Source organism: Schistocerca gregaria, chromosome 8, assembly GCF_023897955.1.
Source record: "Schistocerca gregaria isolate iqSchGreg1 chromosome 8, iqSchGreg1.2, whole genome shotgun sequence".
Taxonomy (NCBI): Eukaryota; Metazoa; Arthropoda; class Insecta; order Orthoptera; family Acrididae; genus Schistocerca; species Schistocerca gregaria.
Window position 1 is genome coordinate 279,434,587 of NC_064927.1, and position 26,214 is coordinate 279,460,800.

General features: G+C 40.6%; 1 non-coding gene across 1 annotated transcript; it reads left to right on the plus strand.

The window, feature by feature from the left end:
- The first annotated feature begins 21,424 nt into the window (after positions 1 to 21,424).
- Trnak-uuu (transfer RNA lysine (anticodon UUU)) lies at positions 21,425 to 21,497 on the plus strand. Its single transcript has one exon. It is a non-coding gene; the product is annotated as a tRNA-Lys (tRNA).
- The last annotated feature ends 4,717 nt before the right edge of the window (positions 21,498 to 26,214 follow it).

Consider the following 26,214-nt stretch of genomic DNA (forward strand, 5'->3'; position numbering starts at 1 on the left):
CAGCAGCAGTATGGAAATGAGAGTGATTACCTGTGTTGAGGAGGCACAGCTTGTGAGACATATGAGGCTCTCCAAAACCCAACCCCAAGAACTAGCAGATGTCGAGCCCCACAAGACACGATGGGCATTGAAGTCTCCCAGGAGGAGAAATAGTTACCAGAATTGTTCTATAACACCAGTGAGAGTCTCAGAGTCTACTGCATCTTACAGAGGTAAATAGAGCAAGCAAACAGTGATCTTCTGACACACAAAAATTTCAACTGCAATTTCTTGCAGTTCGCTAGCTAGGGTGACAGCAGAGGATGGTGTACATTAGTGACAAACACAGTGAACGCTCCCCCCCTCCCCCCCCCCCCCCCCCCAAAATCACGATATGTCATCCTTGCAGTATAGCATTTAGCTCTGTAGCACAGGGATGCCAATATCTTTAAAAAATGTTTCTTGTAAACACAGGCACGAGGGGCAAGCCTGTACTATGATTTGAAGCTTCTCCCCATGAGTTCTGAATCCACTCAAGATCCACTGTAGTATGTGACCCATTTCATCGATGTGGATTTAATTTATCCCTATCTTTGCACCAGGGAGATGAAGCACTTGTAGAGCGAGGGGGAATGGAGGGGCTGCCTGGATCCGAGACATCTAAATATATGATGTCCTCCTTAGTCAGATGTACCAGGATGAAATCTGACGGAGCCCAGGACAGCTTTTGACTGAACATTGAGATCCTTTCCCTGCATCCTGCCCTTTCGAGAATGGGGAGGTGGGTAAGGGTGCGTTGAGAGGTACTCTGCTTTTCGTGTGTCTTCTTGATGCTCACTGCGGAACTGTTGTTGGTCTTTATTGTGGCAGTTGTGTGGATTGCTTTATCCTTACTCTCTTTTCCTTGGCATGCACACATGCAAGTACAGATGCTGTTAGGAGACAGTTGTACGTTGTCTGTGTCGACCTTAAGAACAGGACCCTGTGCCATAAAAGCATAAGAAGACAGAGGGTTTCAGCGCTTTATATTCCTTTTTGGCTTCTGCGTAGGGGATCTGCTTGATCACTTTCAGTTACTAAATTTTTTGTTCCTTTGCAAAAACAGGGTAGTCTCAGCTCCAGACTGGGTGGCTCCCAGTGCAGTTAACACAGACTGTTGGAGATAGACAGTAAGTCCCAGCTTCATATGTCGCCGTTCCACATTTTCCACAGATCGCTTCACCTCCACAACTCAGTGTTGTGTGGTCTGCCCTCACAGCATGGAGGTGGGGTCCCACTTGACATTGGATATTCAAAGGTCATTGAGTAGCCTGTCATAAATTATCATTGTGTACCCATTTCTGTTCCTTTAATGATAGTGCCATGTGTGCTGAAATTAAGAAAATACTTCAGACACAACATATGTAGATTTTGCAGTAGAAATGTAATCTGCAATAAAAAAATGCGGTTCCCATTGACAATTTGAGAGTCGCCCATGCCACCCATGCATGGGGTGGGGTGGTGGCTCATGTGCTTGATGTCCCACTTTGAGACAAACAAATGGGAACTATAACTTTTTTTGATGTAATGTGTAGTTTACGAGATATTTCAATGTCTTCAGTTAAAATGAACATCTTGTATACAGATTATACAAACATCTTCAACTCTCTGTTCCATAAAAATGTCTGTAAACAAAAAAGTATATGTACAAATATCTTAGTTTAATGATTGTGGAACAGATTTTATGTAATTAATACTCCGGTGTGAATGTGAGTCAGAATGGGAGAGAGTACTCCAGAAGGTAGTCAGTAATCTAACATCATAGAAGTTTAAAAGTTTTAACCACATTTCCCACAAAACACTTTAGTGAGGGCACCTGTTACCTCAATGTTTACTATCCCAATCATAACTCCATCATCCACAAAACCAAATTATTTCTCTGATATGGGAAACTCTGATTGAATTATTTGAAAGTAAAAGGAGGAACATCAGTGACACAGAAAGCTTGAGTCACTTCTGGAGGCATATTCGCATCGACTGACTGATTAAAGTGACAACTGATAACAAAGCGATCGAAACCCCAGTTTCGCACACGTTTTTGTTTGAAAGGATGGGCTTTAAATTGTTGGAAGCTGAACAGCTTCCTGATCAGTATCTTGTCACAACATCAATGTGGCAGCACATAAGTTGTTCTCTTGTTGAAAGGGAAAGGTAAAGCCATGATAACAATAGCAACAGAAAATGCCACATACAAATGCCAATAATTTAATCATATTGTTTACATATGGTAAAGGTATTAATAAAACACATCAAGTCAGTAAGAAAGCTGGTTGAATTTTCATTTGGAATGATAAGTGGATAGTAATTTGAATTCCGATGCATTAAGTCTAATAATCTGGGTCAAGCATCAGATATCGAATAGCTGTGCAGTCGATATATAAACGAGATCGTTATTTAATGTGAATGTAATTACCGTCACACTGAAAACCAACTGCAACAAACCCGGTTGACAACTGTTTTTAACTCGAAATTTCACTTAGTTTTCAACTGTCGTCAACAATTGTTTGAAGTCGTGAATCTGAACAACTAGTTGAGTGAAGTTTTGTCTCGAGTTTGTAGTTTAGGGCCAATGAGCAAAAACAGGGCAGAGTTGTGTGACTTGCGCATGCGCATTTGTTGTGTTTCATTCTTCGTCTTCTGTGTTTCTTTCGACAATGGCAACTCACGAGTCGTCAACAGATCCAACTCAGCTTTTGTTAGAAATGGAAATGAGGAAACCATTGTAGGATCCTTCTGATTCTGCATATAAAAACAGATATAAAAGGAAATATTTGTTGAAAGAAGTTTCGGGTAAAATTGGTGTACCGCTTGTGGAGTGTAAAAGGAAATGGAAAATATGAAAACAATACAATCGAGAGGACTGTAAAATTGTCAAAATTAAAAGTGGGCCTGGGACAACAGAGATCTATGTTCCGAAACGGATATTTTACGAGAATATGAAGATCTGGAAAGTGTGAACAAGCCAGGGAGAAAAATATTTACAATCGTAAGTAAAATGTCACTCATTAGCGTAACCGAAGCTGTAAGACTTTTGGTCGAAATTTTGTAATTACAACTGCGTTTTCACCGGAAATTTATTTATTTCTCTTGTATCATTTTGGTAACATATGATACAAAGTAGATTGCAAGTTGATTACTTACGTTGGTAATAACTAAAGCTGTAAGGATTTTGCCCATAAGTCTTTAATTACTTTTGTCTTTTCACTCGATATTTATTTATTCATATTTCTCTTGGCTTTTCACTTTACAGTCATCCGATACAAAGTAGATTGCAAATTCATCCATTATATTCTTTGCGATTCTTCCTGCGTTGCCTCCCTTTCTCTGAAGACATTTGTTTTGCGGAGGCATCCTCCAACTGCCATCCGAAACCCTGCCTGTTTCTGGATTTTTCACATCAAAACTGCCAGGTGAGTAAATGATGGCGCTTTCTTCATTTCTTCCAAGAAAACTGTGTGAAGAGAGAGCTGCAGATGTCATTTTTTTTACGGACTTAATTGCATTGTTCTAAGACACCGAGAAACTGCTTACAATATTCCAAAAAAATTCTCCACAATCCTAGCGCGAGATATTCGGCAATTAAACATTCTTTCCTGGCTGTCTTTCTCTTGCCATCTTGCCCGTGGTTTCATCATGTACTCCGAAAGAGCAAAAAATCAATTTCCATTGATTTTCTGTAACAAAAAATAAAAACGCCGAACTTGTGTTTACAAGAGTTTGAAGCTGCTGTCAACATTTTTCAATAGTTGTCAATGGTTTGAAGTTTGCCAAACTCACAATAGTTGCAAGTTTGTCAAACTCATAACAGTTGTATGTTTTTGTTTGTTGGAGTTGGTTTTCGGTGTGAATGCACCTTCAATTAAAATCGCACGCTCAGTGTTCGGTTGTTTAGTCGCGCTATTATGTTCTGTGATGTACAGTTAATGATAATAGGCTAATTTATATTTCTTGAATCACGATGTGTTGTTGAATGTGATAATTTTACTTTCAGTGGAAGAATTTTCTTACTGTCAGTGAATTACGACAGATAACAGTTCGTTATTTTAGTTAAGAGGAATTTATGGTTTTTCTATGTTACGGTTCTGTCAAGAGGGTTGAAGGCGCCATCCAAACAGGGGGATTTTATTTCACTTGTGAGTAGCCTGTAATGGAGACACGGTTTTTGCAGGTTGCAGTTGACCATACTTCGAGGCTCTGTTGGGCGTCACACTATTTCACTCAGTCATGTCATTCAGTCTGGATCCCAAACGACACGAAATTGTCCCACATTGTAGAAATGTTTGACATAATGGTTGAAGAGACGGTACGTTTCGATATGTCATGTATTAATAAGTCTAACATCAACACTTGTTTCAGCAAAGTAATAATGGCTTTAAAATGTAATTGATGTTTTGTAGAAGTGTGTGTGTCCTTTGTAGGCTCATCCACGCTGTTTTATTACTTTGCAGTTAATAAGCAAAAGGTAATGGAAAAATTAATAGGTGTCGTCTTTGAATTTTCCTGTTTGATAGAAATAGATCTCACTTCTTAATTTTCATCTAATTATGATTTGAAGTATCATGATAATACAAGAATGAACATCTTATTTCGTGAGCATTCACACTGAGTCTCAGTGATAACTGTCACTATTATATACTATGGTTTGAAAAAAGCTGTTCATAAAGTTAGTGTGAACTTCCGATCTTCTCCTTGTATCAGAGTCACTCTGGAAGTGTTGAGATTGAGAGTATTTCGTGCCTATGTACATTTAGAACATGACGCAACAGCAGCACTTCTATTTTTAGTAAATACCTTAGAAAGTATGCTGCCAGTTTGACAAATCTTCGTGAACATTAGGGCAACCAGGCGTTTGCAAGATGCAAATACTTCGATTCTTGATCGATTTTCAACCACGCAATGTAGCGCACGCATACTAACGAGGAACTCGGTGCCTTCTTGTTTAAGCGAACATTGGTACGATGTCAGGCGAAAGAGTTAAATCAAAAAAGTGAAAACCAGCCTTGTCACAGTCATTAAATCGTTTCCCTAATCACGATAAGATAAAGTGGGATGCTGCAGATGTTCCAGATTTATCAAAGTGTATACCATACCGACTGACTATGCTCCAGATCAATTTCCGGAAGACCAACTACTGCCAGGAAATTAAAAAAGTAGGAAAGTTGTTATAAATCCAGAGATATTCGAAATGGCCCCGTAAAAGCAAACAATGTAGGCCTAATATTGCAAATGCGTGTTTAAGATCCTCATAATTCCTTCCTATCGCGAGAAATCGCAGTGTTGCTATAATGTTTCGGGTAATGCTTCAGATTATCTGACAATTTCATCTTGCTGTTTAATCAAACGACATATATGCAAGAAAAAGTTCATTTAATAGTCATATCTCTGTTTTTATCTGGAGGTAATTATGCTAATTAAATATACTTTTTGCCCCACAGATCGATAGATCACATGCATACATACACATGTCTACAATACCCTATCATGCAATTAAGATTTCGTTTGTTAATCAGTCTCAACGTCACATATCATGGTTATTCTTTCACTTAATTTTGTTTTCTTATTAGTGTTTTCTTGTTATTATTTATGTAACGAGTTCAAAGCGAGCATATCCCGGTCATCGGAACTCGACATATTCGAAATCAAGCTGAAGTGGAGGTGAAAGGGATTTGTGAATAACTGTGCAAAATACTTAATTATTCAAGTTTGTCAAACTACCACTATATGTAGCTATCTTAATGAGACAAGTTTCAAAATATGCGAGTATTACGAGCTGCACATTTACCAACACAAAATAGTCCAAGCAAGTAATTGTCAATTATTACTCTTTTTGCTTCCTTGAACTGGAGCTACTGCATGTCCTGCATAAACTCAACACGTAAGTCACCCAACAGATGAGAGAACTGCTCATGTTCTGGGTGTTCTAAAAAGTAAGGTAAAATATGCCTGTAACATTAAGGTAGGGCCATTTCTCTGGCGCGGTTTGCCCATTTTCACCGTCCTGTGTACTATATTACTGGTTTTTAATAAACTCTTGCTTCAGAATATCTAATTACAAAGTAAAATAGCTACAGTTGTGGTTCTGGCTTTGTAGGAACGACCTAAAAGAAGGTTACTAACTGAATTCGCAATTGCGGAGAAGGACTACCACCAGCATGTCCAAAGGAAATTTGCATCGTAATCAGTATAACATATATAGTGTAATATCGTAAAAGAAGGTTAGTGTTTAATGTCCCGTCAACAAGGAGGTCATTAGAGATGGAACACAAGCTCGGGTTAGGAAAGGACGGGGAAGGAAATCGGGCGCGCTCTTTTCAAAGGAACCATCCCGTCATTTGCTTTAAGCATGTATGTATGAGTAACATAGGAAGATTGCATCCTTGGTGTTCCAAAAAGACTGTAAGACTGTGGTCAACACCTCTTCACCAGAAAAAACGGCTTCGCCTTTGATGAACACACAATTGGTTGTGAAGAATATTGCTTGTAGGAGAGTGTGTAGCGGTGATTCCAAGTTTCATCCACAATGACGAAAGCGCACAAATCGTCATTACCAGCTCTGCATTGAAATGTTCTTCCGCATCCCCTTTTGTGTGTGTGTGTGTGTGTGTGTGTGTGTGTGTGTGTGTGTGTGTGTTATATCTGCAAAGCTGCATACAATAGGTACTTCACACATTCATTTTGTGGTCTTGCATTTGCATAACACTAACTTTTAACATGAGCATTATGTGATGAGCTCACCGTCTCACTCAGTGCACTCTTCAACTTATGTGCTTCTGCGATAACGTAGTCCTGAATTAAATAGCCTTTAATGTCAGTGCAGTGACCACATGAACTTAATTCATTGTAGAGAAATTTGTGCACAGCTGAACCCTTCAAATGCAAATATTTTATAACAACACTAAACCTTTTTTTCTCTAACCGTAGCTGCCATCTAATAGCCATACGATAAATTAATTTCAGACTTTTTTTAAAGAAATGCGTTAGGAGACAATCTTTCAAATAGAGCGCTATTTAATAAAACATTCCGCTCTTTCATAGAAATTAACTCTCTTAATGGGTTGCAATTTTCGAAATGCTCTTACATCGAAGTCGCGTGTTTGTTTGAACATGAAACAAAGATGATGTTGCTAGTAAATGGTTACCGTGACTAACGGAAATATTTTTCGGAGTATTTTGACACTTGACAGCTTTGAACTTTCCAGTGTGTTATGAGCATTGCTTTTTTTTTTTTTTTTTTTTTTTTAAAAAAAGAAGTTACAGGGTACTCCGACATTGGATATAATGCAGCGAAAATTACTTATAACTGAAGCATGGGATACCACCCGTCTGCTTTTAGCCATCACGTCATCATCATCATCATGTTAGCGGGACATCTATCGGTAGCTCGGCGTTTGAGCGTACACATATCGGTTTAGCACTACCATCGCCCACTATTTGCGGGCGAGGGCACTACATGCTTGTCGAACTGGCTGCCAGCGATTCAATTGTCGAGAACGGTTGCCGCAGCTTCGAAATGCTTGAAACAGTCAATGTCATCGCTTTTCCCACCAAGAACTGCACTGGTATCGTTCGTATTGCAATTACCAACACGAAAAAATGAAATAAAAAATTACGTCCGTGAAATAAATCTTTGGCACTCTTCCAAGCCCTCAACATCGTAAAAAAATTATTTTGTCGACGAAAAAGTTTAGGGGTACGCATCCCCCAGCAAACCCCCAGAGAAACAGCACTGGTTATTAGTGGCATACAACTCCGAGGTAGCGCATGCTGTGGCTGTGCATGATCTTGGAGCCGTTTCACTCGGCATTACTGCCATACAGTCTGTGAAGCTATTGTAGAAACAAAGCCGTAGAATGGCTGGCTCTCAGCCACAGTGTGGGCGTCTGGCGTAGCCTCCCGTCGCTGTTTTTCTGCTAGTTGCAGCTGCTCTCACCAAACCATGCAGTCTGATGTTCACAAGAAGGCAGAAATGACCTAATACAAATTGGGAGACGTAACAGGGCGGAGCGTTGTTGAAAGAACAGTCTGAGCTTATTCAAGTAAAGGGCGCACAACTGAAATTAAGATGACGGGAAACAGTGTTCCTCCCGAAAGTAGTTCATTGTCTTTAATCGTTGCGCTTTCTCTCTTGGTAGCCTTATCGGAGAGGCCATTTCTTAAATTATTCAAGATCTAAATTTTAAGAACTGTATTCACGCCGATGCACTTTCCATTAATGATTTGATACCCCCCATGAACCATGGACCTTGCCGTTGGTGGCGAGGCTTGCGTGCCTCAACGATACAGATACCCGTACCGTAGGTGCAAACACAACGGAGGGGTATCAGTTGAGAGGCCAGACAAACGTGTCATTCGTGAAGAGGGGCAGCAGCCTTTTCAGTTGTTGCAGGGGCAACAGTCTGGATGATTGACTGATCTGGCCTTGTAAAACTAACCAAAACGGCCTTGCTGTTGTGGTACTGCGAACGGCTGAAAGCAAGGGGAAACTACAGCCGTAATTCTTCCCGAGGGCATGCAGCTTTACTGTATGGTTAAATGATGATGGCGTCCTCTTGGGTAAAATATTCCGGAGGTAAAATAGTCCCTCATTCGGATCTCCGGGCGGGGACTACTCAGGAGGACGTCGTTATCAGGAGAAAGAAAACTGGCATTCTACGGATAGGAGCGTGGAATGTCAGATCTCTTAATCAGACAGGTAGGTAAGAAAATTTAAAAAGGGAAATGGACAGGTTAAAGTTAGATATAGTGGGAATTAGTGAAGTTCGGTGGCAGGAGGAACAAGACTTTTGGTCAGGTGAATACAGGGTTATAAATACAAAATCAAATAGGGGTAATGCAGGAGTAGGTTTAACAATAAGTAAATAAATATGAGTGCGGGTAAGGTACTAGAAACAGCACAGTGAACGTATTATAGCGGCCAAGATAGACACAAAGCCCATGCCTGCCACAGTAGTACAAGTTTATATGCCAACTAGCTCTGCAGATGACGAAGAAATTGAAGAAATGTGTGATGAGATAAAAGAAATTATTCAGGTAGTGAAGGGAGACGAAAATTTAATAGTCATGGGTGACTGGAATTCGACAGTAGGGAAAGGCAGAGAAGGAAACATAGTAGGTGAATAGGGATGGGGGCTAAGAAATGAAAGAGGAAGCCGCCTGGTAGATTTTTGCACAGAGCATAACTTAATCATAGCTAACACTTGGTTCAAGAATCATAAAAGAAGGTTGTATAAATAGAAGAATCCTGGAGATACTAAAAAGTGTGAGATAGATTATATAATGGTCAGACAGAGATTCAGGAACCAGGTTTTAAATTGTAGGACATTTCGAGGGCAGATGTGGACTCTGACCACAATCTATTGGCTATGAACTGTAGATTAAAACTAAAGAAACTCCAAAAAAGGTGGGAATTTAAGGAGATGGGACCTGGATAAATTGACTAAACCAGAGGTTGTACAGAGTTTCAGGGAAAGCATAACGGAACAATTGACAGGAATGGGGGAAAGAAAAACAGTAGAAGAAGAATGGGTGTCTTTGAGGGATGAAGTAGTGAAGGCAGCAGAGGATCAAGTAAGCAAAAATACGAGGGCTAGTAGAAATCCATGGGTAACAGAAGAAATATTGAATTTAATTGATGAAAGGAGAAAATATAAAAATGCAGTAAATGAAGCAGGCAAAAATGAATACAAACGTCTCAAAAATGAGATCGACAGGAAGTGCAAAATGGCTAAGCAGTCATGGCTAGAGGACAAATTCAAGGATGTAGAGGCTTATCTCATTAGGGGTAATATAGATACAGCGTACAGGAAAATTAGAGAGACCTTTGGAGAAAAGAGAGACACTTGTATGAATATCACGAGCTCAGATGGAAACCCAGTTCTAAGCAAAGAGGGGAAAGCAGAAAGGTGGAAGGAGTATATAGAGGATCTATACAAGGCCGATGAACTTCAGGACATTGTTATGGAAATGGAAAAGGATGTAGATGAAGATGAAATGGGAGATACGATACTGCGTGAAGAGTTTGACAGAGCACTGAAAGACGTGAGTCGAAACAAGGCCCTGGGAGTAGACAACATTCCATTAGAACTACTGACGGCCGTGGGAGAGCCAGTCCTGACAAAACTCTACCATCTGGTGAGCAAGATGTACGAGACAGGCGAAATACCCTCAGACTTCAAAAATAATATAATAATTCCAATACCAAATATATCAGGTGTTGACAGATGTGAAAATTAGCGAACTATCAGTTTAATAACCCACAGCTGCAAAATACTAACTCGAATTATTTACAGACGTATGGAAAAACTGGTAGAAGCCGACCTCGGGGAAGGATTCCGTAGAAATGATGGAACACGTGAGGCAATACTGACCTTACGACTTATATTAGAAGCTAGATTAAGGAAAGGCAAACCTACGTTTCTAGCATTTGTAGACTTAGAGAAAGCTTTTAACAATGTTGACTGGAATACTTTCTGAAGGTGGCAGGGGTAAAATACAGGGAGCGAAAGGCTATTTACAATTTGTACAGAAACCAGATGGCAGTTATAAGAGTCGAGGGACATGAAAGGGAAGCAGTGGTTGGGAAGGGAATGAGACAGGGTTGTAGCCTCTCCCCAATGTTATTCAATTTGTATATTGAGCAAGCAGTAAAAGAAACAAAAGAAAAATTTGTCATGGGTATTAAAATCCAGGAAGAAGTAATAAAAACTTTGAGGTTCGCCGATGATATTGTAATTATGTCAGAGACAGCAAAGGACTTGGAAGAGCAGTTGAATGGAATGGACAGTGTCTTGAAAGGAGGATATAAGATGCACATTACAAAAGTAAAACGAGGATAACGGAATGTAGTCGAATTAAGTTGGGTGATGCTGAGGGTATTAGATTAGGAAATGAGACACTTAAAGCAGTAAAGGAGTTTTGCTATTGGGGGAGCAAAATAACTAATGATGGTCGAAGTAGAGAGAATATAAAATGTATACTGGCAATGGCAAGGAAAGCGTTTCTGAAAAAGAGAAATTCGTTAACATTGAGTATAGATTTAAGAGTCAGGAAGTCGTTTCTGAAAGTATTTGTATGGGATGTAGCCATGTATGGAAGTGAAACATGGACAATAAATAGTTTGGACAAGAAGAGAATAGAAGCTTTCGAAATGTGGTGCTACAGAAGAATGTTGAAGATTAGGTGGGTAGATCACGTAACAAATGAGGAGGTATTGAATAGGATTGGGGAGAAGAGAAGTTTGTGGCCCAGCTTGACTAGAAGAAGTGATCGTTTGTTAGGACATGTCCTGAGGCATCAAGGGATCACAAATTTAGCACTGGAGGGCAGTGTGTAGGGTAAAAATCATAGAGGGAGCCCAAGAGATGAATACACTAAGCAGATTCCGAAGGATGTAGTTTGCAGTAGGTACTGGGAGATGAAGGAGCTTGCACTGGGTAGATTAGGATGGAGAGCTGCATCAAACCTGTCTCAGGACTGAAGACCACAACAACAACAACCCCTACTTTTAGTGCATGCCTGTGCCGAAAGCGTGAAATGGAAATGCTAAGTATAAGTTTCTTGTCTTAGCCACATGCCGAAACTACTTGCAAAAAATTACGAAATACAGTCGGAAATGATGACGCCAACACAGGTGGGTGAAGACCTAGTTGTGGGGCTGAAATTATTCAGGTTTGAAACAAGCTTATTGTAAAATATTAATATCAACGGCACAGAATGCATGGCATTAAGTATGGAATTTCTTTTCTGGCTGGTTGCATAAAGAGCATTTCAAATTTAGTGCGCATCAACACGCACCAGGCATGCTTAGAGGCGTGCCTTTCAAAATTGTGAGCTGTGTCGCTTTTTTAATTCGTGCTGTGCTTCAGTAGGTCTGACAGGGTTGAGGTTAAACGGACTATCTTTGACAATTACAGGGTTGAGTTGACGAGGTTGGCACTATAGACGAAGTCGTGGTGGGTCACTTAAATCAACCACAAGAGTGACGATTACCCCCCCCCCCCCCCCCGCCCACCACTCCCATTCACCCTCCCCCCTCCCCCAAGAAGAGGATGTTTTATGTGCGACACAAGCACAGTGTCTGGCTTTGTCATCAGTTATATCAAGAACATTTGTACGATGCGAAAACATACAGAGGTTGGGCAAAAATGTGGAAACGCCGCGAGAAATGCCTGCTTGAACGTCAATGCAGGTGCTAGCCAAGCCTGCAGGTTGCGGTGTTGTATTTGTCTACAAGCAGCACATGTGTAATGTCCTCAACACGATGCATGCGACAATCGTGGTCAGAACAGTGTAGTTGTGAGTGCATTATGTCGGAGATAAGTGACTTGGAGCATAACAAAATTGTCGGTGCTCACATGGAGGGCAGCTGAACTGTTTGGTGTTTCAAGAGGCACCATATCGAAGTTTTATACGGTATGCTGGGAAAGCGGAAAAACACCATCCGTTAAGTCACAACGCGGACGGGAGTGTGTATTGAGTGATCGTGACAAACGGCCATTGAAGTGGACTGTGAAAAACATAAAGAGGTCGTTAGCAGCAGAAGTCACTGCAGAACTGAATGCTGCACTCACAAACTCTGTCAGTAACAAAACAACATGAAGGAACCTCCATGAGCAGGGGACTGCTGGGGGAGGTGGAATTCCAAAACCACTCATCAGTGATGCAAATGACTGTGACAGGAAAACTTTGTGCCGAAATAGTAGAGCCTGAATTGCAGAGCCATGGAAGACAGTCATTTGGTCAGATGTGTCGTGTTTCATACTGTTTCCAGCTTCTAACCGACTTTACGTTCCAAGAGTGAAACATGGTTGAGGTTTGGTGAAAATTTTGGATAGTCTATATCTTGGTATTTCATGGGCCACATGGTTACTCTTCTAAGGTCGCACCACTGCCAAGAACTATGAGGTCTGTCTAAAGAGTATCCGAACTTTGATTTTCCCGCGCAGAATAGAGACGATAGCGCGGCGCCACTGTACACAGCAAAGGAAGAGACCTTTATGCGCATGCGTGAATTTTGTCCCCGCCTTCCAGCGCGTCAGTCGCTGCCTGTCGGTCGCTGAGTCAGTCAATACCCAACCTATTCGTCGGATTACCAATTCTCTCAAGATGACTTAACGTTTTCAGCAAAGATACTGCATCAAATTCCGTTAAAAGCTTGGTGATTCTCAAAGCGAAACAATTCGTAAGAGTCAGAAGGTGTTTGGAGAAGATGCGGTGGGTGCAGCACAAATTAAGGAGTGGTTCAACCGATTCAAAAATGGCCGCACATCAGCGGAGAGTGACCAGCGTTCTGGCAGGCCCCAAACTGCTAGGAGAGCATCTGTTGTTGAGAGGGCGCAAAATTTGGTGATGGCAGATCGTCTTTTGACCGTGCGGGACATTGCCCAACAGGTTGGAGTGAGTAAAGATTCCGCATATGCAATATTGCGTGATGATTTGAACATGCACCGAGTGGCTGCGAAATCCGTGCCGAAGTTATCGCCGGAACAAAAAGACCTCTGTTTTGACATTGCACAGGACCTTCTGGACACCACCAACACTGATCCTGGCTTTCTGAACACTGTGATAGCTGGAGATGAGTCATAGGTGTGAAGCAATATCAAGATGAGTCTGACTGTCTTCTTTGATGTCCATGGAATTGTGCATCACGAATACGCACTGGAAGGACAAACAGTGACAAAGGAGTACTATCAAAATGTTCTCTGGCGACTCCGTGACGCAGTTCGGCGCTAAAGACCAGGCACGTGGATGGTAAAAAACTGGCAACTGCATCCCGACAATGCCCCTGCACGTTCATCCCACTTGATCCAAAATTTCTTGGCCAAACATGGAATTACAGCTGTTCGCCAACCTCCCTACTCTCCAGCCATGGATCCTTGTGACTTCTGGTTATTGCCAAAATTGAAGACGCAACTGAAAGGATCCCGTTTTGAGAGCAGAGAAGAGATAATGCGTAACACGACGACGGGGCTGAACACCATTCCAAAAGAAGACTTTCAGAGGTGTTTCCAGCAGTGGAAGGATCGGTGGGCTAAGCGTGTGCAAGCACAAGGGGCCTGCTTTGAAGGGGATTAGGGTCCCAATCCCGTCAGGTATTCGAAATATTATTTCTGGCCAAAGGTCGGATACTTTTTAGACGGGCCTCGTATGCAACCAGTTCGGCTGACCAGGGCCACGCAATGGTACAATGCTTGTTCTCCAATGGTGATACTGTATTTCAAGACGACAGGGCCCCTGTTCACACAGCTAGCATCCTCAAAACTTGTTTTGTGAGCATGAAGGTGAAAATGTCGCATCTCCCCTAGCCACCACAATCACCAGATGTCAGTATTATTGAGCGTTTGTGGTCGACTGTGGAGAGAAGGGTGCACAATCGCTATCCACCTCAATCATTGTTACTGGAATTTGGCAGTATTATGCAGGAAGGATGGTATAAGATTCTCTTGAAAACCATTCCGAGATGACTGGGAGCTGCTTTGAACGGCCAGTGGTTTTCCTACACCATATTAGTCATGGTAATGTGTTTTTTTTTGTTCCCATATTTTTGCTCGCCCTCTGTAAGATTGTTGCAATTAATGTGACACGAATTATTAGCCCGATCTCTTTCAAAAAATCATTAACTTCTGATGGCTATGTGGACAATATACTGCAACATTTTTCAAAGAATTAACAACCAACAAAAAGACTTATGGATATTTTAAGGAGGGCAGTTCAAGAGCATAAACCGCCATTGGCCTCTGACTGTATTGTGAAGTATATATCTTTTTTATGATAGAAACTCTTATATTTGCCTACACAAATGATCTGACGGATAGAGCGAGCAGCAGTCTCCAACTATGTACTTATGAAGCTTTACGGGCAAGTATCATCTTTGAGTGATTTTAGTAAGATACATGATGACTTAAATAGAATTTTTATTTGTGGTGATGAATGTCAGCTTACTGTAAAAGTCAGAACATGTGAGTCAATGCATATGAGTAGGGAAAACAATACCGTAGATATTGAATACAGAATTAGTGATATGCTGCTTGACAGTGCCATGTCGATAAATATGTAATAGTAAAACGATATGGAATAGAACGGGCACGAAAGATCGGGAAAAGCGAATGGTCGACTACGCTTTATTGGGACAATCCCAGGAAAGTGCAGCTCATCTATGGAAGAAACCGCTTACAAAACACTTGTGCGACCCACTCTTGAGTACTGCTCGAGTGTTTGAGATACTAACCAGTTCGGATTAAAAGCATACATCGAAGCAGAGGCGCGCAAGGTCAAAGGCGCGCTATTGATTTGTTACCGGTAGCTTTGATCAACACGCAAGTGATACGGAAATGGTCCGTGAACTCAAACGGGAATCCCAGGAAGGAAGATGAAGTTCTTTTCGCGAAAAATTATTGAGAAAGTCCAGAGAACAGACATTTGCGACTGAATGCAGAATGATCCTACTCCCACCAGTAAATAGCACAATTTGCAAAAGGACCGCGAAGACAAGAAAAATCAGCGCTCATACGGAAGCATATCGAGTAGAAATTGATTCGTACAAGTAGATCTCGAAGCTTTAACTCATGAACGACATAAAATTGATAAGGATCGCGAAAAAGATCATTTTTGATAATGTTCTGAACAAGCATGTTTAAACAGACGCCCCCCCACCCCCCACCACCGCGCCTTGCGTAACCTGACAGGTGAGCGGTTCTAGTCGGGATTTACTCCTGTCGGTCTTTCACGTTTTCTGGTGCTCTGAATCTTTTCGGATAATTTTCTGCCTGTCTCTTTACTGTTTAGATTACATTGTCGAAATCACTTTTCAGGTAAGTTTTTATTTTGGTGGCCTTGTATTAAAGTTAAACCTGTTTGGTTCACGGATGGAGCCTGTCGTTGTTCTCTGTCATTATGAAAGTATATTAGTAGATTACGTAATGAAAATCGATTCCTGGAAGTAAGTTGTTCGATATACACAGTTGACCATAAAACTTGCAACACCATGAACGCGGAATGCGACGTACTTGAAACTGACGTACGAGTAAAGTGTGCTTACATGGCTAGATATATAAGTGAATGGTATTTCGGTGCAACTGCACAAAATAGGTAGGAGTAACGCCGTCTACATTCTGTATATAAGAGAAGATTATATTCAGAAAGTGCATGTAAATTGATTGTGTTATACCTCGTGCAAGATACAGAAGAAATGTCTTCCAGCATATGTTGGAGTTCGACAGCCGCAGGACCGTGATCTATCGACACTGCAGTTTATTGCTCTGTGGTGTTGCACTTCCTGTTAGTCGGGATTCCACTAGTATCATGCGAACATGCAGTGAATGGTTTCTGGATAACTGTGCTCAGTGTCATGTAGGATCTTAGCAGCTCCGTTCACTAGCGCCCGAGAGGACGGATATATTGATCGTTTGGTCGTGCAGTGGTGCGCCAAATTACTGGTTAATCCAGAAACAAAGCTCCTATTCAGCAGTTTGGAAATCGTTATTAACGCAGGTCTTCATGATTTACAAATGCAGACGTGGTAGTGAGTCTTTGGACAGTCATCACCAAGCAGTCAACAATTCATGGATAAGCCGCCCACATTCTCAGAAACGTGTCGCAATACTGTACACATGTGACCTAGTCGGTGGGTCTTAAGTGTTGCACTACCTGTATCTTGTGGGCCTTACATGCAAATCTGGGTGTAAAACGCGTCTTATACGGCCGTAGGTCGAGTTTAGTGTCTGAAATCGGCAGCGGAGATAACATCGAGAAGTTTTTTTTTTTTTTTTTTTTTTTTTTTTTTTTTTTTTTTTTAAATTGGTGCCCGTTCACGGTCGATATTTCCCCGTGTCCTCACATTGTGGGTTCGTCCAGGAGACATGCTATCACGCACTGATCCATCCCTGCGCAACATAACTATCCAGCGGCGTATGGAAGGCCATCCGGGACGTGTCTGCAATTGTTTAAGCTGTAGAAAGTTTGCACACTCTACTTCTCCATCGCAACTGAATTCCCTACGCCCTTGCAGCGCTTCCTGCGCGTCGCCGACTACCCTACGGTGCAACTCCAGACTCGATAGCCAACTGAAAAGCCGCATTATTTCTGACTCATCCTGTATAATACTGACTCAGAAGTGGCACCTTGTCGTCTTTTCAGAAGTGTCCTGGTTCTCCGTACAGCACCACAATGGATGTATCTGTGTGTGGATGATCTGAAGGGAACTAACGTTATCAGATACATTCACCGTTGTCATAGGAGCCCAGCACCTGGTGAGATGTATGGGGTGCCATTGGTAACACAGCACGATCGCTTCTGGTTTGCACAGTTGTTAATACCAACAGAAGCCATTACATTTCTGAAATATTAGACCCTGTCAGGGCGTTCGACTGTTGCCCTCGTCAGCACGTGTTCCAGATCTCTCCCCTACTGCGTAGAGACTGGCACACAACCACTCACAAACCTCCACAGTTGACGAACTCTGACATGGGGTTGAAGCGACATGCAATGACGCACCCGTACCTGTCATGCAACCCAGTTCGATTTCACACCCAACTCCTCTAGGCTTTTTCATGCGTTACGATCTTTAGCTATATGCATCCACGCTCTTTTACGTTTTATAATGTCATCCACCAATTACATTAGGACAGCTGCTCGGACTTCTTCGAATCCAGCCATCTACATCTACATGACTACTTTGCGATTCACAATTAAGTGCTTGGCAGAGGGTTCATCAAACCACTTTCACACAATATCTGTACCGTTCCACTGTTCAACAGCGTTCGGGGAAAACGAACACTTAAATATTTCCGTACGAGCTCTAATTTGTTTTATTACAATGATAATCTCTCCCTGTGGAGGTAGGCACCAAAAAAATATTTTCAAATTCGGAGGAGAATGTTGGAGGTAGAAATTTCATGAAAAGATCTCGGCGCAGTGAATACTCGTTTGTTTTAATATGTACCACCCCAATTTCCATACCATATCCGTGACTATTTCGCGATAACACAAAACGAGCAGCCCTACGTTGAACTTTTACAGTATCCTCCGTCAATCTTGTCTGTTAAGGATCCCATACAGCACAGCAATACTCTAGCAGAGGACGCATAAGCGTGGTGTAGGCAGTATCTTTAGAACACAAAACCGTACTATTTGAAAGTTAACTGACGACTCGGCCGCAGAATTTTGTACCTTCAGTGTTGTTTGAGACACGAATTCGCCGGTGGCTTTGGTATCCTGTGAGCATATGCGCTCAAAAGCAGGGCAAAGAAGAAAGAAACTGGCTCACTTCGTGTAAAGTAGGTCAAACTTAGTTTATAAATCACAATATTGATTACTTTTTCCTTCTTGGAGAAATGTATTGTGGTACTGACTCTAAATCATAACTCCAGATGCTTAAATTAATTACAAGTTATAATTCTTATAATGTATTTTGTCTTCAGTAGAATCTGAAAACATTACTAGAATCAGACTTATTGTTACAATTTTCTCACTTGATAAAAGACATTTAGGATTTTGTTGCCGTACTTTTAATTTTTGCAGCACTCTAACACAGATTAATTTCTCATAATCAGTTTGTGACCTCATATTAAAACATTTGTACATTATTTCAATTGACACAAATAAATGTATCAATATCTCAGGACATATGGTACCGCAGTATATTAAAATTTAAACTGCAAATACATTTTAAAATGAACTGTTGTTGTTGTCGCCTTCGATCCAAACAATGGTTTGATACAGCTCTCCACAGTACTCTATTCTGTGCAAGTGGATTCATCTACAAATAAATATTGCAACCTACATCCTTTTGAACCTGTTTATTGTGTTCATCTCTTCGTCACCCTCCACAAATTTTCCCCGCACACTTACCTCCAGTACTAAACTGGTGATCTCTTTACGTCTGAGAATATGTTCTATCAACTAATCCCTTCTTTTAGTCAAGTTACATCACAAAATTCTTTTATTCTCAATTCTATTCAGTACCTCCTCATTAGTTAGTTGATCTAACCATTTAATCTTCAGCATTGTTCTGGAGCACCACATTTCAAAAGCGTCTATTCTCTTTTGAATGAACTATTCATCATCCATATTCGACCACCACACCAGGCTACAATACAGAAAAATACCTTCAGGAAACACTTAAATCCATATTTTATCTTACGAAATTTCTCTTCCTCAGAAATGCTGTTCTTGCCATTGCCAGTCTACATTTTACTTCTTCTCTACTTCGACCATCATCAGTTATGTTACTACCCAAATAACGAAACTCATCTATTACTTTTAATATCTCGTTTCCTACTCTGATTCCCTCAACATCATGTGATTTAATTGGACTACATTCCATTAACGTTCTTTTGCTTTTGTTAACGTCCATTTCATATCCTCCTTTCAAAACACTGTCGATTCTGTTCAACTGCTCATCCAAGTTCTTCCCTGCCTCTGACAGAATTACAATGTCATCAGATAATCGCAGAGTTTTTATTTCTTCTCCCAGAACTCAGATTTCTTCTTCAAATTTTTATTTTTCTCCTTTACTACATGCTCAGTGTACAGATTGAATAACATAAGTGATAGACTACAACCCAGACTCACTTTCTTCTCAACTACAGTTTTCTTTCATGTCCCTCAAATCTTATAACTGTTATCTTGTGTCTATTCAACTGCTACCTTCAAAATTTCAAAGAGTGCATTCCAGCCAATGTTGTCACAAACTTCTTCCATATCTACAAAAGCTATCTATTTAAGATAAGTCATAGGGTCAGTATTGCCCCAATTTTCCCAATGTTCACTTCTAACAGCTTTATCATTCTCCTGTGAATAATTCGTGTTAGTATTTTGTAACAATGATTTAATAAACTGTTAGTCTGGTAATATTCACACTTGTCAGCGTATGTTTGCTTTGGAATTGGAATCATTACATTCTTCTTGAAGTCTGAGAGTATTTCGCCTGTCTCATAATATCTTACACACCACATGGAATAGTTGTGTCATGGTTGGCTCTCCCAAAGGTATCAGTAGTTCTGACGGAATTGCTTCTACTCCAGGGGCCTTGTTTCGCTTAGGTCTTCTAGCGCTCTGTCATATTCTTCTCGTAGTGTCCTGTTTCCTAGTTCCTAAATTGTTAATTACAGGTTCACGAAAAATGAGAACAGAAAAGTTGCTTGATGTGTCAGTGCGGTAATTTTCCGCTCTTCACATAAGTCTCCAGATAACAGTTGACGCGTAAAAAACAGTTGGGTGCCCTGGACCATGAAGGCAGCATATTACCGAAACATGCTTTGCCAGCAGATACTGGAAAATAAACATGGCTGAAGTTAAGAAAGCGTTACTTTACCTGGTTAACAAAAGGAAAGCAGACTGGATGGGACATGTACCGCGAGAAATAGTAGCGAACGCCGCGCTGCCACCACGTTCAACATGTTAGATGATTTTCAATACCAAAACGCCGTGCTAAGCGATACCGCGTATACTAAGTTCCTTTTCTGAATTCGTCTTTTTAATTCCTTAATTTTGTTCATATCTTCCTTAGAGGTTGTGACGGGACGGGAGGGTGTGAGGGTTCGAAAACAGTTATTCAGGGCGTGACCTGAGGGTGTGAGGGTTCGAAAACAGTTATTCAGGGACAAAAAGCAGCAGAGCAATTTTTTTCCCATCACACATGAGAGTCTTTCACCTTTTTTCCGGCCGAGATGTGTTCTTAATAGGTACCTAAGAAAGGAAAAAAATATCCGGTAGCTAAACAACGCCGTTTTCAGTTGCACGTGAGCAGTAACACCAAAAACTGAGACAGGTTGCTCAAGATATCCACGGATGACTAAACTTTTGTAGATTTAACCATTAGAATAGCTCATACCGGTACGCTGTTTGTAGTTTTGTATTTGTGGCCTCACCTATGAAGTTAAATTTTCGCCAACCGCTGAGATGACAAGCATGAAAAATCTCCTGCAGCAGCTGCGTAGAAATTGCGTGACTGCTTTTCGTGTGGCCGCAAGAGTTTCGTCCCTGCAAGGGCCGTACAATGCCAACGAGCCCTTGCACTTTTAGAACCTGATTACTGTTTTATGTTCAAACCAGCACCTGATATTCCCATTACTTCGCAAAATGCCAGTGTCGAAAATACAAACCTTGTCAGTAATGCGAAGGTAACAAACAGTGTCAATGACAGATGATCTCACAAAATTTATGTACCATTTAAAGATTATTATTTATACTGCACGAAAATAACGAAGTGAATAATATTCCACAAATACCCGAGTTTATGATGTACCAATGTCAACTGTCACGCGCGCTGGCGTGAACTAGTACGTGCAACGCTGTTTCATCCTGATTTTATCACAGAGAGATAAAGCTACCTAGCTTACAAGTCAGTTAACAATTGTTAACTTTTGCAGACATTATTATACCGCTATATTTGCCCCGAGCCTCACGAGCCCGGATAGCTCAGTCGGTAGAGCATTAGGCTTTTAACCTAAGGGTCCAGGGTTCGAGTCCCTGTTCGGGCGTATATTTTAAAAAGTCCTTTCCCACTTGGTTGCCTATGCTTTACTTGTGCGAACTCCATAGACAAAAATCTGCAATGTCTGAAATAAAGTACATACATTATTCCAATCCGATGGTAACAAATGAAAATTACAATTCACATATATATTTGCAAAAAAATTACAAACCAAATAAAAGGACATCAATACTCTGCAAATATGTAAACATTGGAAAAATTTCAAAAAGTGGCCAGGCACTGATAATACAAACAAAGAGATGATTAAATATGTGTCCCACTATGTGGAAGAACTGCAAAAGGTGATCAAAAAATGTAACAGAAAAATAGGCCAGGCACTGATTATACAAACATGGACTTGTGTATGATCAACTACAGCATAGATTTTTACATATTTGAATGTCTGCTGGCTGGGCAAACATGTAACAGACGAATGAAATGATGCTTTGGTATGACCTATTTATAAGAAAGGAAATAATTCACAATGTGCAAATAACCAATGGTTTTGAGCACTATGGGACTTAACTTCTGAGGTCATCAGTCCCCTAGAACTTAGAACTACTTAAACCTAACGAACCTAAGGACATCACACACATCCATGCCGCAGGCAGGATTCGAACCTGCGACGTAGCGGTCGCGCGGTTCCAGACTGTGCAAATAACCATGCAATAAGTCCGTTAAAATTATAAGCAATAGATTAATTACCAATACTTGAAGCACATGTTAGAGGTACAACACGGTTTAACAAAAGGAAGGTCATGTTCTGATTGTCTTTTCGCTTTGGCACAAGTAATTGAAACAATAATTTAGATCATCAGCTTATTATGTTTTTATCGATTATGAAAACGAGTCCAGCAAGGTAAAGCGGGAAATACTTTGGGAATCACTAAAGTAAATGGATGTTCCAACATATCCGATTATAGTAATTCATTCATTAAACAAAAATAATAAGATGATCCTCACTGTAAGAAACACGACAGAATTCTGCCGATATTAACCAAGGAGTCAGACAAGGCTGCCCACTGCCTCCCAGTCTTTTCAGTGTTCGTTTGTTGACATCATTCATAAATGGCTAATTATATTACTGATAAATTAAGAAATATTAATTTCAATTTCATATAGCTGCTGTTTGCTAATTATCAACTTATAATAGGAGAATCTGAATAAAAGGTTCAAATTACACCACATAACGGAATGACAATATCGACAGATAAAACAAAAGTGATCGAATTTTAAAGACTGGAACCCATAAGAGCAAAATTTGTTGTGTCGGACAAATATAATTAAACAAAGAGAGAGTTTTAAAATCTAAGGCGCAATTTTAAATTTCCCAAATCAGATAATGTAGAGCTAAAATAGGCCAGATTCATACACTTTTGTGGAACTGTACAAAGTTCATTAAGAAACGGTTTACAGAAAGAAGGATTAATTAAACCTTACAAACTAACAGCCTTGCTTTTGTTACTGCATGGTAGCGAATGTTGGGCCTTAATATATAATCGAATCATTAGAGATGAAATTCCTCCACTTCGTAGTAAGACAATTATTATTGGACCATAAAAACAAAACCAATATTAGACAAGAACTAAATGTTGGCTCCCTTGCAGCTAAACCTGAAAAATACAGACTGAAATCCAAAGACCATGTTCAACGCAGGTCTAATTGTAGGTTAACTAAAGCTGCAGTAGTATGTAACCCAACAGGAAATGAAACGTTGGTAGTTCCTTCAAGAGATGGTGTGAACAATTCTGAGGCGGAACAGGATGAAAGGTCTAACCCTTGAAGACTATGAAGACGATCATCATAAAGAAGCGTACAGATAATCACCTATATCTCAACTCTCCATCGCCGCTAAATTACAATTACTACAATTCAAACGTTGTTTTCTTTTAGGTATTTCCCAGACAGAATGAAGCACAAAAGTAGTAAGATTTTAAGTACAATTCTAAAGAAAAAAAACTGTAACTCATCTCTTGGAACAGCAATGTTTTTGGTCAACAGCTGGTTGATCGACCATTAATTAGCTAGCAGCGAGTTGGGTGTGTATGCAGATGTAATGCTAGTAGAGGTTTGCTTGTGAGAATCATACGCCGCAGTACTGAAAGCAAAGGCCAACCAATGAAGCGACTGGCCTCACTTGAAATGACCTTGATGGTAGTAGGCTATGAGGGTGGAATGCAACTGCAATTAATCCGTTGTACAAATGAAGGGTTAGGATAATAGGGTATTGTGGTAGTAAGTAGAGTTTCCATTTCAAAACAGAAGCTGTGAAATAGCCTCAATAAGAGTGATGTATTGCCAGAGACTAAATACTGGCATTGCCCAAAGTTTCCAAAGAAGGATTGCAAAAAATAATGTTCCCTTGTGCGGTAACATCATACATCGGAAACAACCAACAAAAACAGATAAAGGCATCTACATAAACCAGTACAAAACTGTATCCGACTCGAAAACTGTGGAAAGAGGCCTACAGAATCCATTTACCTCTCCATGGATGATATCACTATTTCAGATGTTAAGAATCCTTGCCAAGTACCTTTCGTTGGTTAATTATTACACAGCCTTTACAGAACTGGATACAGTTCTTGATTCTCCATGTAGTGACAGATAATATTCTGCTGAATCTTCCTGCTGGTATTAAATATCCCAAATGACCACCATCTTGCGACTTGTGGTAATATTTACATATGAGCGTCACTAGCTCGGATGATAATACTCGTTTGACCCATTTACTTCCTCCGGCCGAACAACACAGAACATTAACCACTTAAATGACAAACCCTCACTCTTTTTTTCGCCTTTATCGTTTCTTTACCTTCCCTTAACCTAGCCCCAGAATCCTGATATTCCGCCATGTCCTTAAACAACACAATGAGGCGGGTGAATATAGCACTAGTTAACTCTGTTTCCCACTGACCATTTCCTTAAAATACCTGCCCACTAGACTGTTCATTGTTCTTTTCCCCAAATATACGACTAAGACCGTTAGCGATAACATTATCGCCTCCACAAATGTGATGCACACGGAACAGGAAGGTTCAGATCCGAACTATCCATTCTGCCTAAGTCTTCCCCACACCCAACTGAATGCCTGGTTATTCGTTTCAAAAATGAATGGATGATCGTCCAATATATATTGAATTTCTCAAGAGCAAACAGCATGGCCAAAGCTGCCAGTTCTTAAACAGAATATCTAGCTTGTAATCTCGACAAACTAGAAGAGGCATAACCGACTGGACTTCTCCCTGATAGCTTTTCTTGCAAAAAAACGGTTGCCACATCAAACACAGGTGCATCTGTTTAAACTATAAATTCCTTCGAAAAGTCATGATTCGCCAATGTGGTAGCTATTGCTAACACCGTCCTAAGACCCTCAAAAGCAGCTTATGGGGAACACCCCATTCAAATTTCCTTCCTCTCTTTCTCAGTCCACTCAGAAATCCTACAATCTGGGCGAAGTTAGGAATGAACTTTCGAAACAAATCCTTGTGAGCCTTGACGCGGCCGTATGACTCTTAGGTTGTGGGCAGGGATGGTTGTGAATAGTTTCTGGTTATCTCGTATAATCGTTATCCACACGAGAAAAACTGTGTGTCCCAAGAATGGAATCTGCGACTCAGCAGATTTCAGCTTAGAAGGCTTAACTGTTGACATGTTCAGAGAAATCCTCGCGAAAGATAGTATAAGTCACTCAAGTAGTGATAGTATTTTTTCAGATATCAATAGTACTGTAGCTTCATTTGAGAGTCCAAATGGAACAAGGATAAATTCATACACTATTCTATCTTTTTTATTTATGTTAGGGATTGGAAGCCCATGAAGTCAAACTTGCATTCGAAATAGTCTTTCTTTAGATTGATTACTAGTTTTGGCTAACAATTTAACCGTATTAAAAACTAAGATATAAAACAGATTTTTCCCCATTTTAGCAACATACAGCAGCGTATAGAGCTGCACATAATATCGTAGCAGGATTCAAAAGTATATAAACGATACATACCATAAGACTATACAGGGTGTTACAAAAAGGTACGGCCAAACTTTCAGGAAACATTCCTCACACACAAAGAAAGAAAATATGTTATGTTGACATGTGTCCGGAAACGCTTGCTTTCCATGTTAGAGTTCATTTTATTACTTCTCTTCAAATCGAATCAATCATAGAATGGAAACACACAGCAACAGAACGTACCAGCGTGACTTCAAACATTTTGTTACAGGAAATGTTCAAAATGTCCTCCGTTAGCGAGGATACAAGCATCCACCCTCCGTCACATGGAATCCCTGATGCGCTGATGCAGCCCTGGAGAATGGCGTATTGTATCACAGCCGTCCAGAATACGAGCACGAAGAGTCTCTACATTTGGTATCGGGTTGCGTAGACAAGAGCTTTCAAATGCCCCCATAAATGAAAGTCAAGAGGGTTGAGGTCATGAGAGCGTGGAGGCCATGGAATTGGTCCGCCTCTACCAATCCATCGGTCACCGAACCTGTTGTTGAGAAGCGTACGAACACTTCGACTGAAATGTGGAGGAGCTACATCGTGTATGAACCACATGTTGTGTCGTACTTGTAAAGGCACATGCTCTAGCAGCACAGGTAGAGTACCCGGTATGAAATCATGATAACGTGCTCCATTGAGCGTAGGTGGAAGAACATGGGGCCCAAAACAATGGTTCAAATAGCTCTGAGAACTATGGGACTTAACATCTGAGGTCATCAGT